The sequence below is a fragment of the Eriocheir sinensis genome, chromosome 30 (assembly GCF_024679095.1).
Source record: "Eriocheir sinensis breed Jianghai 21 chromosome 30, ASM2467909v1, whole genome shotgun sequence".
Classification (NCBI taxonomy): Eukaryota; Metazoa; Arthropoda; class Malacostraca; order Decapoda; family Varunidae; genus Eriocheir; species Eriocheir sinensis.
The window spans coordinates 9,624,367-9,637,094 of NC_066538.1; the positions used below are offsets into that span (position 1 = coordinate 9,624,367).

Consider the following 12,728-nt stretch of genomic DNA (forward strand, 5'->3'; position numbering starts at 1 on the left):
AACAAATCCCGCGCATGCGTAGATTGGATGGGATGTCTTAGGATACGTGGATGGCAGATGACACCACACTGGGTAGGACAAGTAGCAATGGGTTTAAGTTGGATAAGTTCAGGTTCAACAAAGACATAGGCAAGAATTGGTTTACCAACAATGAGTGGAACAGACGTAGAAGTCATGTGGTGATCGCCAACACGATAGTTACATTCAAGAAGAGGTTAGATAAGTTCTTGGATGGAAGGGTTATGGGGCGTTAGTTTGGTGCCATGGTCTGGGCGGCATGTTGCGCTGTCTCGCGAGACCTCCTTCTTCCTCCTCCTCTTGTTGCGGGGGGAGCCCGACAGGTGGGTGTGGGGTGTCGAGGGAAGTCAAAGCCCTCCCCCCGGTTAAGAAGGTGGGGGGGTCGAGGCGGGGCGAAGCCCCCCCTTTTAGCTTAGGTCTTGTTGGTTTTCCGAAAAGGAACTGCCGCCTACCATTAGAGGGTGGTACGTAACACTGCAGCAGAAAATGCATAACTGACAACTGGGGCAGGCCACTCGGTTACTGGAGTGAGCGGAAGCCCACTACTGCAGCCCACACCACACTGTCACGGCGTCGTGTAACAAGTCCCGCCAAGCAAATAAAGCGACTTTGCGCCAGCGCGTCTCATTCACGAAACCTTACCAGGATTAAATAAATTAACGATCAATAATTATCGCTTAATTTTATAAATAAAGACGTTTATTGAAGTAACTATTCATTAACGTGTATAAAAATAATTGTCAAAAGTCCGCAGTCACTTGTTGCCATGACAACGTTGACCACTTTCTTTTCTATGATCGGTGATCGGAAGTTAGTTAGTGAAGTTCCGATCTCCACACTCCGATTACCTTTTACAAAGATGATCCAATCTTTGCATTCCAATCGCCAATTGCTGTTCCGATCAGATCGGAAGATCGGATTGATGATCGGAAGTGCCCAGCTCTGACGCAATCACAAACTCACAATGCACAGGTGCCACATCTACGTTCGCGAGTGGACAGACGGAATGAAACGGAATATATTATGGCTGTAATAACACCATGGAGGTATTATACCTCCATGAATAGCACTGTGTGTGTGTGTATGTGTGTGCTTGCATTATATCGGTTAGGTGAAAAGTAGGCTGCAGTGTGTGTATGTGCATTACATCATAGTTTACCTTCCCGAGCGACTTGTGGTAAGGATTGAAGGCATGGTCTGAGGCCGTGCCTACACTGTCGAAGGGAAGGTAAGCAGCTCGACCTTCATGACTCTTGGTACGGGCCAAAGCCTTTGGGACTCTAGGCCTCCTGGACCAAGAACAAGGTACAGGTGTCTGGGGGCTTACTAAATGAAACAGCACTATCTCTTCATGCATGTTGTGAGGACATTAATAACTTGGAAAATTTCACATACCTTGATAGTGTAGTGCAGAACAAAAGTGGGTCTCATCAAAAAGGTTTACAGCAGATTGGTTTGGCCTATGGTGTTAGGGACTCACTCCACAGAAGTATTTGGCATCGTTGGTACCTGTGAAGGACAAAGATCCAGATCTTCATGTCCCTTGTGGTCCCTGTCTTATTTTATGGCTGTGAGACATGGACACTAAATAGGGAAGAGGCAAATTGATGCCTTTAGTAATAAGTGCTTACTTAAAATCATGATATCACTGGAATAACTTAAGTGTCAAATCAGCAATTATTCCATGAGACTGAATCAAGGCCTATTACCTGCATAGCCCTTGAACCCCAACTCCAGCTATACAGGCATTTGGCATACTACCCAGAAGTCGACTGACCACTGGGTTGTTTCTGTAAAAGAAAATCTCTAGTAGAAGAGGCGAAAGGGCATGCCCACTAAGTTAATGGTTGATCCTTCCATTGAAACCTAGGATGTAATGGACACTTGTATGGAGACCTCGTCAGAGAGACCACTGGGGTTGATGTCATAAGATGAGAAAACAACGCGTTCCCCTGGCATATGCTGCCCTTACTGCCAGACCGATTGATTAATAAAGTTATGCTATACACTCAACCATCTGTCTCCTGGACTAGAAGGAGGGAGCATCTTACCAGGCACCACAAAAGTCAGATAATCAGGATCACAACAATCCAGGGGCCACAACCCCTTTCTGGATGTTTACTATACAGTGGGGCCCCGTGTCTATCAATAATTAGAGACTGAAAAAATGTTGCTAGTTCTGAAACTGCTAGTGCGGGGGCAAACTTTATATAGTAATAAATAAAAATAAATTTAAACTTTTCAGGAGTTGACATTTTTTGCTTTATTTCATCTGCTTTCAACAACTAAACTCACACTTAAACATAGTAATAAATAAAAACACATGTAAACTTTTCAGGAGTTGACATTTTTTGCTTTATTTCATCTGCTTTCAACAACTAAACTCACATTTAAACATAACATACATAACTACTAATAGGCCAAGGCAACAAAAACTTGCCAGTAAATGTTTTGAATATACTCTAAATTGAATAAAGAAGTTAGCATATCTGTCAAGCTACTGTGGTGTCTTGCCATAAGATTTTGCGTTAGAGACCATAAGTTTGTGTATAAAACAGTAATTAAACCATATTTTTTTGTCATTCAATATTTATTTGTTTCAAAACAAATGCAGAATGAAAACACAATGTACGACAATGTTCAGCGAGGTCCCGACAGGTAAGTACTAGTACGGCGAATCTAGAAAGATTAAAACCTGTCATATGCTAGCACTAAGCCACACACACACACACATCTGTAGTTTAGATGATAGAAATTTTTATAAGATCTGAATGTCTGGTATTTATATCATAACAGGAGGCCCTACTATGTAATGGATGCATGCACTGGCAGCACAGGACATGCGGTAGTGGTGTCACCAGGATGGAATACAGGACGGCCGTCAAGGAGGGGCACAACATAGACTGGAGGTGTAATTTCTGCAGAGCAGTGGACACTAGCACAACTCCCACTGAAGATGAGAGATGTTTAGCACCTGACACAAGCAAAACTTGCATGGAAGATGAAAATATGGTGCCATCAGATACTACATAGTGCTGGAAGCTCATGTCTGACGTCACTGGACGCTGATGCAGCTCCTGCTGATGACCCTACAGCTTCTAATGTTCGTACCCGACATGAATCCGTAACATATGAAAAAGTGCTCTCATCAACACGAAGAGGGCAGCATAAACTTATAGACAGTTTAGGTTACACATATACGGTGAAAAGAAAAACACGTGTTGGTGTGCACTGGAGATGTGCTGTGAGGAATAAGAATTTAAACTGCAGAGCTTGTGTGAAAAAAGCAGACGAGATGTACATCAGAGATCACTACCCTCATTACCATCTGCCAGAAACATGCTCTGCAATAACAGCTAAAGTTTCAGCTCTTGTTAAAAAGAAAGCTGCAGAAGACTTGTTTCATTCCGTGGCAGACATAGTGGAGAAGGTATTATGAGACGAAGTTGATCCTCACGTGCCCCTAAGTTCTTTACATGCTCCTGCTGAGAACCTTGCCCGTCAAGGAAATCGTAAACGCAGGGCCACGCGACCAACTGAACCACTTGATTTAACTTTTGAAATAAGTAATTGTAACATACCTGAAGACTTTCCGCAACATGACATTATTATTGGTGACCGCCGCCATCTCTTAGGGCCACTTTCACAGTCGTTTTGTTTGTTTTGATCATTACCAATGGCACCGATCGACGCTATAGTTTTTCACATGAAACTGGCCGATGGGGTAGTGACGGCTGCAGAGGAAGCGAGAGGTGTTGAGAGTGTGTGGTAAGGTGCGGGGCTAGGCTAACCCAACAGCCACCACTACACGATCGGCCAGTTTTAAGTGGAAATTCCATAGCGGCGATTGCCACCATTGGTAACGATCAAAAGCAACAAAAGAGACTGTGACACCGGCCCTTATTTTCAACACCTGAACAGTTGTCGCTGCTCAGCAAGGCAAAGCATTGGTATGCTGATGCTACATTTAAAATAGTGCGACGCCCATTCACTCAGCTTTTCAGTATTCATGCATTTGTACAGTGTGATAGTAATATGAAACAAGTACCACTGCTTTTTGTTATGATGTCTGGAAAAAGATGCAGAGATTATATGAAAGTATTTTAAAAAACTAAAGAACTTCTAGGTGAAGAAGTGAGAGTGGACAAGATTACGATTGATTTCGAGGAAAGTGTCTGGCGTGCGATCCCCAATGTCCTGCCTAATGTTTATATTCGAGGATGTAGTTTTCATTGGGGACAAGGAGTATGAAGAAAAATTCAAGAGCTGGGTCTGCAAGTATCCCATACGAATGATGTTGGGATACGTGGATACAGTAATCCCTTGCCATATCGCGGTCTCACTGTATCGTGGATTTTTAAATTGTATCGTATCACGGATTTTTCGCTGTATGGCAGGGTTTTGCAGTAAAATAAGCATTTTCGAGCCTAAAATATGAAAACGATATAAATCAACGTAAGTCGGAACACACCTAAATAAGCACCTACGTCACCCACCTATTTTTTTTTTTTTTTTTCTGTCCCGGCCCATTGCTCCGTTAGGCTTTTCCCTGGTTCACTCCTCCCCCACTTCTTTTCCTTCTTTTCCATCTCCGTTCCCGAATTTTTCTCCCCAGTTTTTCTCTTTTAATCTCTTTCCCTCCCACACACACCCTTTCTCTCCCCCTCTTTCCTCACCTTTACCTGACTCTCCCTACCTCTCTTTTAATCTCTCTCCCTCCCACTCACACCCTTTCTCTCCCCATCTTTCCTCACCTTTACCTGACCCTCCCTACCTCTCTCTTCTTTTCCTGTCACATTTCCTCCTTTCTCACACCCTCTTATCTCTCACTCTATCACTCTTCCTCCCTTTCTCCTACTCCATTAGATTATATGTACACACACCCACACCCACACAGAAGGGGAAATGGGAAGGGTGTGTGGAGGAAGTGAGTCAGGTCATGTCCTGACCAAAGCCCCTGACCTGACTCTCCCTCCCCACACCCTTCTCATTTCCCCTTCTGTGTATGTTTACAACTAGGTAAACACACACACATACACAGAAAGTGAAATGGGAAGGGTGTGGGGAGGGAGGGGCAGAAGTGAGAGTCAGGTGATGTCCTGACTGAAGTCCTGACCTGCTATGACTCTCCCACTGTCCCTCCCTCCTCACACCCATCTCCTTGTTTTCATCCTCTTTATCTTTCCCTGTTTACTTCACTACTTTTCCTTGTTCTCCCTTCTTACATCCTCTATCGGTATTTTTTTCATGACCCATTCTGTCCCTCTCCTCCCTTTCCCCTTCCGTATTTACCTAATTGTGATATAAGGGAAGTGAGCTACGCTCATATTGTCCTTTCTCTGAGTATTTTTCCGCCCCGCCAAACTAATTCCTGCGCGAAGTTCGTATTTACAAAGCAAATGTCGAAAGTCGAAACAAGAAATAGAGAATCATTTATTGGGACCACATCATAACAAAAAAATGTTGTAGGAAGTGTTTATAAGAGTGTGGGAAAGGTTTTTAGGAGTGTGGGGAGGGTTTATAAAGCCTTAAAATATACATAAATAATTAAAAAAATATAAGGTCGCTACTTCGTGGATTTTCACTTATCGCGGGGGGTTCTGGAACCTAAACCCCACGATAGACGAGGGATTACTGTACCTGAAAAAAGTCCTTTCACTACCATATGTCCCAGTAGATCATACAGAAGAACTGTTTTTAAGGTTTTATAGAAAAGCAGATGGGTGTCAATCACTTTTAAACCTCTCTTGCACTGTAAGTTTTCAACAAGTTTCTGTTCCACTCACCATGTATTTCTCAGGCCCAACTGGCTCATTTTTTGCTGCCGCAATACTCTACATTCCTGGACGTATTTTACCCTCACAGATATATTGTACCCCAATAAATTTGGTATCAATGGCTTCATAAAGACTTGTACTAGAACATGCGCAAATAAAAATAGAGGAAAAATATATATATATAGTATATATATATATATATATATATATATATATATATATATATATATATATATATATATATATATATATATATGTACAGTAAAACCCCGATTATCCGAAATGGAAGGGGGGAAGCCTCTTTCGGATAAGCCGATTTTTCGGATAATCCGGATTTATGGCCGCCATTTTGATTTTTGTAAGAAGTGAGGTCGAAGCACAGGTAGAACGCGATGCGACTGCCCAGTGTGAAGTGTGTGACGCGACTGCCGCCGACTGACGATGTAAACAATGAAACCAAACAAACACACGCTACGCTAAACAAAGTAGTACGCTTAAAACATGTGATGTAAATGTTTTATTGTATGTTTGTCTGTGTGTCTCCTTGTCTGGACCAGTGTATGTTGATACTTGTGAGCGTTGCAGAGTGCGATTGTGAATGGTTGTGCAAGCTTGCAAGTGTGACCTTGATGCATCGTGCAGGTGGAGACACAGTATGATGACTCATATTATCGCAAGAACTCGTATGTTGGAAGGGAATGTGGCATGGAGTGGAGAGGGAGTCATGTTTGTGTCGTTGTCTTGAGAGTACGTGTGAGAGTAGTCGCAGTAGTTTGTTCGTTCGCCGCACCTACGTCCTTGCTGGGGCGAAGGTGCGGACGTGGTGTTGTTGAGAGTTTGTTTAATGTTTTTTGTCTAATACATTGATCTATTCGTTACAAGCTATTTCGGCAATACGTATGAGAAAGCATATTCATTTTAACTGTTCTTATCAATTTTAAATGTGTTAATATAGTACATATGTAGTTACTTTTATTTATTTTTGATGTTTTATAAAGTTTTAGTATAGAAAAAAAAATTTAATTTCATTATCCAGATCAATCGATAATATTTTTATATATATATATATATATATATATATATATATATATATATATATATATATATATATATATATATATATATATATATATATATATATATATATATATATATATATATATATATATATATATATATATATATATATATATATATATATATATATATATATATATATATATATATATATATATATATATATATATATATATATATATATATATATATATATATATATATATATATATATATACTATATATATATATATATATATATATATATATATATATATATATATATATATATATATATATATATATATAAACAATATAGACTCGTTTCAAGTCTCCGTATAGAGTATTGTAGACAATAAATTCTAAGTACCAACTCTTCCCCACTCGCTATCTCGAAACTTTGTGGCCCAACTTTTTTAGCCAAATATGTTTTTCGAAGTGGAATTTAGTGAGGATTCTTATGGTATCCCTAAAATCCTCATAAGCCTATTAGTTCCCGAGTTACACCAAGAAAAAATGTATTTTTTTCCACTCCCGTCAGAGTAGGGCTAACAACTAAAAATCGCTCCACGCCCCTCATCTACGCTCCTTAGAAAGGTTGCCATATGTTACCATTAAGAAACTTATCCCAACAAATGACGCTCCAAATCTGACGCACTTCCACCGAAAACTTAATCTTTAATAAATTTTTTAAACTTTTAAGACACGTTTTGCGTCATCGTGCACCAGGGCCTTTTACCCTTGATGACGCGGAACACATCATCGTGCGCGAGAGGGTTAAATCTTCTGGACTATATCAGAAACACATGGATTTATTCCAATATCTGGCCTCCAAGGTCATGGTGCATGTTTGGCAGAAGCATCCGCACCAACAACAATGTAGAAGGCTGGCACCACTGCATCAATCTGAAGGCGCGCAAAGGGCAACTGAACTTTTACCTCCTCATAATGCTGCTTCATGCTTAGGTCAAACTTGTCACCATCCAGGTGCGTTTGCTCTCAGATGGCAAGGTATTACGCAAACGAGCAAAATATACTAAACAACACGGACGATTAGCAAGCCTCTGGGAGCAGTACAATGCCGGTGACAAATCGGCAATAAAATTAATACGAGCTGTATCACATCACATCTGTGTGTATGTTTGACAGTGATTTCTATCTTTTTAAGGTTTCATTCTATGGTTTTAGGTTTTCTTTACCTCCATTTTAACTTTAGACTTGCCTGTTTTATTTAATTTGTTTTATTGTTTTATTTTGTTGTTCAACAGTGATTTTGTTCTTCTACTAGGTTGTATTTTTTAAGCTCTATATTTTAATTTAAGAATTACCTTTATTTCACTTGCTTTTTTTTCGGTAAAGATTCATATTAGGTCCGTGCCAGTATCTCATAATCTACTTTATGAAACATCACTATCTCTTCAAATATCTTTTCTACAAACCTTCAACAGTCATGGAAGCACCTTGAAAATCCAATTCAAGGACTTTTTTTTTACTCTTGTAAATAGGGGATAATGTTTACGAAAGCGCGTCGCCTCCTCTGGTGCTGGCCGCGGCGACGCTGCAGCCGCAAAATAGCTCGCAGAGGGCTTAGGGTCGGGGAGCATATTGAAACTACTCCAACCGAACTTTACGACCTACTAACGGGGGGGCTGCGCCCCCCTTGACCCCCCCTTCTAACCAGGGGGGGCTACGCCTTCCCCTGGACCCCCCTCTCATGTATATGTGACTTATTTCAGCGAGGAGGTATTTCTCGCAACACCGGCTGCAGCATCACCGCGGCCAGCACCAGAGGAAGCGACGCGCTTTCGTAAACATTGTCCCATATTTTCAAGAGTTAAAAAAAAGTCCTTGAATTGGATTTTCAAAGCATTTCCATGACAGTTGAAAGATTGTAGAAAAGATATATGAAGAGATACTGATGTTCCATAAGGTAGGTAATGAGATACTGGCACGGACCTAAAACGAATCTTAACCTTTTTTTCTTTATCTTAATTGTTCATTGTATACCGTAATCTTCAACTGTTCAATGTATACCGTACATAGTTTAAGTTTTAAAATTGTTTTAATGTTTTATATAGTATACCTTTTTTAACTCATCAACGTGCATGAAGTAATAAATATATGTTTTGTAAGTTGTAGACCCTGTTTTCTATCAGTAAAAAAAAAAAAATAATAATAATAATTACTGTTGGTACACACAGTGGGCCGAGTTGATACACATAGTGGTCCGGGTTGACATCGGTGGACCGAGTTGACAATGGGCCGAGTTGGCAATGGGCCGAGTTGCCCTGTATTCAACACACCAGCACTAACAATTACACTCGATTCACTTCCCTCCCCTGCACACTCGGCTCCCCCGTGCCCCCAACAGCCAACACAAATATGCATGTTATGCACCTGATAGGTGCCCTGCGCATCATTAATCCAGATCCAGATCCAGAAGGGGCAGTCATGGTAAGCTTGGGGCAATCATGGTAAGCTTGGGGCAGTCATGGTAAGCTTGGAGCAGTCATGGCAAGCTTGGGCTAAGCTTGGAGCAGTCATGGTAAGCTTGGGGCAGTCATGGCAAGCTTGGGGCAGTCATGGCAAGCTTGGGCTAAGCTTGGAGCAGTCATGGTAAGCTTGGGACAGTCATGGCAAGCTTGGGGCAGTCATGGTAAGCTTGGGGCAGTCGTGACCATATGCAGAGGGCAGTCACGTGAACACTCTTGACCCCCACCGTGAGATCCTGTCCTTCACCCCGCCTCTGCCGCTCCTCCCTAACACTCACTCCAGCACACACCACATGCTCAGGCCACTGGCTATACATGGTACAAGCTAAATTGTAGGCAAAGATTGTCCCATTACCTGAGGCGAGTGGCACGTCGACTTGTCAGCTGAGTTTGTTTACCTCCACCAGCTGATTTTGCGGCTCGGGGTGGACAGCCTTCAAACTAATCTTCTCCTCCAGTCATATAAACACACTACGGCCTCATCGCAGTGATCAGGATAGTCTGGACTCCACAATCCCAGCTCAGGAGACTACAACCAGCCAAAGTCAGCAAATAAGCGGATGAGTCAACATATATCTTTGTTATAATAATGTTCCCTCACTAAAGCGCGCCTCCTCACACCCACACGTTTCCTGGTGGCCTCACATGCGCAATACTGATTCAACAAACGACAAAAGACTAATGTACTCTAAGCACATTCCTCACAGCCGTATGACGCCCCTCACGAGGCCACACCGTGACACAATCAGACCCCAGTCCGTCACATGACCACGGCGGGAAGCGGAGGAAGGAGGCAACCCGCGGGCCCTCTTCTTCCTCTTCTTTTGACCAAGTCTCTTTCGCTTCTCACATTCACTATTTCCAGAGGCCGAAAAAGAGATCAGTCGGGTTCTAATGAGTGTAGCTGAAGGTTCATGACAAAGAAGACGGGTCAGACTACCACCAGGGTCATTAAATTCCCCCTGGAAATGACCAGAACTCCTAGGAAAACCTTGTCAAATATGTGTGTTTGGTGCGCAGAAATCTTTAAATTATACCGCGCTTTATCCCTTCGTACTCCTTTTGTCTTTCTCTTAATTGTTTCTTCATACATGCACTTTACTTTCCCGTAATATTAAGTTATTTATATCTTTCCTCAATATACACTATATATCGCAATAAAATTTTCTTTATCATACTTCTTGAATCATTTATGTTTAATGCTTTTCCTTGGATTTATTCAAGCATTTACATTGTGCCTTTTCTTAATTTCCACAGCACTGTACGTGTTCCCTTTTGTTAGTTTTACTATTCTTCTGCAGTTTTCTTTTTTGTTTCCATACGTGCAGCTCCTGCAGTACACAGATTGCATATTGTCATCCTCTACCTCTAGCTATAGCTATATATATATATATATATATATATATATATATATATATATATATATATATATATATATATATATATATATATATATATATATATATATATATATATATATATATATATATATATATATATATATATATATATATATATATATATATATATATATATATATATATATATATATATATATATATATATATATATATATATATATATATATATATATATATATATATATACTGCCTGGGGGTTGGGCTGGCATCCTCCTCCCTTCTCCTTTGTTGTTTTACTTGCAACAATAAACTATCAATCAATCAATCAATCAATCAATCAATCAATCAATCAATATATATATATATATATATATATATATATATATATATATATATATATATATAAATATAGTGTTGTGCTGGAAGCTTCCCCCGGCGACCTTAGGCCTCTAGAAGGCTCCCGGAGAAACGAGCAAGGGGGCGGAGAGCAAGGCGAGCCGCCCGCTCCCCGCGGGGCGCGGCCAGGCGCCAGGCGGGAAGTGTTGCCAACTCGCATATATTTTTGCTACATGTTCTTGTATGATCTAAAATACACTGTAACATTCTAGACTGTACTGTTCTGGATATATATAGGAGAAGAGGGCGAGAGAGGCCAGTCCCAGTCATAGTAAGCTAGTGGTCAGCGAAGAGTCAGAGTGAAGTGTACTACTAAGGAAGAATATTAAACTACTGAAGCTGTGCAAAGTATTTACATATCTCCCTCCCACGGAGTCTTGTGACGGCGACACGAAACCCAAGTAATACGTCCGGCATAACACTGGTGTCAGGAGTGTAGCCATTTGTTTTTTCGCCATGGAGACTCGTTCCCAAGCTGCCCAGAGGGACGACATGTTGACTGAACTTTTGGAAGCCTTGAGACTACAGGGGGAGAAACAAGAAAGAGCACAGCAACAACAAGGAAGAACACTCCAAGAACTCAAAGAACAACAAGAAAGAGCACACCAAGAACTCAAAGAACAACAAGAAAGAACACTCCAAGAACTCAAAGAACAACAAGAAAGAGCACACCAAAAACTCAAAGAACAACAAGAAAGAGCACACCAAGAACTCAAAGAACAACAAGAAAGAGCACAGCAACAACAAGAAAGAGCACAGCAACAACAAGAAGGAACACTCGAAGAACTCAAAGAACAGCTAGAAGATCGCTTCACAGGATTACACAGCTACAGCTAAAAGCAGTACAAGATGGAAGTGAGTCAGTGCGAAGAGAAATGACTGATGTGACCACGAACTTGGGACAACGCCTGATAAAAGTGGAGAAAGAACACACAAATCTTCAACAAGAGATGGAGGTGGTACGGGAGACGACACACAAAGAAATATTAGAAGTGCAGGGAAAGGTGAACCGTACTGAACAGGCAGTTTGTGACGTAAGTGACAGAGTGAAGGCCCTTGAAGACTGCTTGGCTGGAAACGGACAGCCAGTGCCTGCAGGGGCTAGTTGTACCCAAGATGTTCTCCTACGCAAGTCCGGGGTAGTTTGAGCCCTGTTTCGCCTGAGTTTATCCCCGCAAGAAGTTCCGCCAGCCCCATGAGTCTGCTGGGTTCGCCTGTTAGAAAGAAGCCTCAGGAGTTTGATGGCAAGGTCTCCTGGGAGGCTTACCGCGCTCAGTTTGAGCTGTTGGCAGCTCGGAACGGATGGGATGACCAAGAGTGCGCGGTACAGCTGGCCACTAGCCTGAAAGGGGCGGCGCTGGAGGTCCTTGCTCAGCTCGACAATGCGACAAAGGGCAACTACAGCGGGCTGGCACAGGCGCTGGAGCAACGATATGGGACCAAGCACCAGAACGAGCTCTTCAGGGTTAGGTTCAGAACCCGCAACAGGAGGCGCGGCGAGTCTCTCCAGGAACTCGCTCAGGACCTTGAGAGCATGGCGCACAAGGCATACCCAGGTGCCACCCCTGACCTGCTGACGGTTTTGCTGCGTGATCAATTCATCGATGCCCTGGACAGCCCTCAGCTGA

At 41.7% G+C, this 12,728-nt stretch overlaps 1 protein-coding gene across 3 annotated transcripts in view; it reads right to left on the minus strand.

Moving 5' to 3' along the window:
• Positions 1-10,170, minus strand: part of LOC127005565 (solute carrier family 49 member 4 homolog) — a 119,554-nt gene extending 109,384 nt beyond the window's left edge. The window contains exons 1-3 of one of the 3 annotated variants that reach the window (XM_050874501.1): positions 9,699-10,170; positions 1,728-1,808; positions 1,414-1,527 (exon numbers count right to left, since the gene is read on the minus strand). The gene's annotated coding sequence lies outside the window, so the exon portion shown is untranslated. The remainder of the gene's footprint in view (positions 1-1,413; positions 1,528-1,727; positions 1,809-9,698) is intronic. The other 2 variants (XM_050874502.1, XM_050874503.1) reach the window with 2 other exon arrangements.
• Between the last annotated feature and the right edge of the window lie 2,558 nt (positions 10,171-12,728).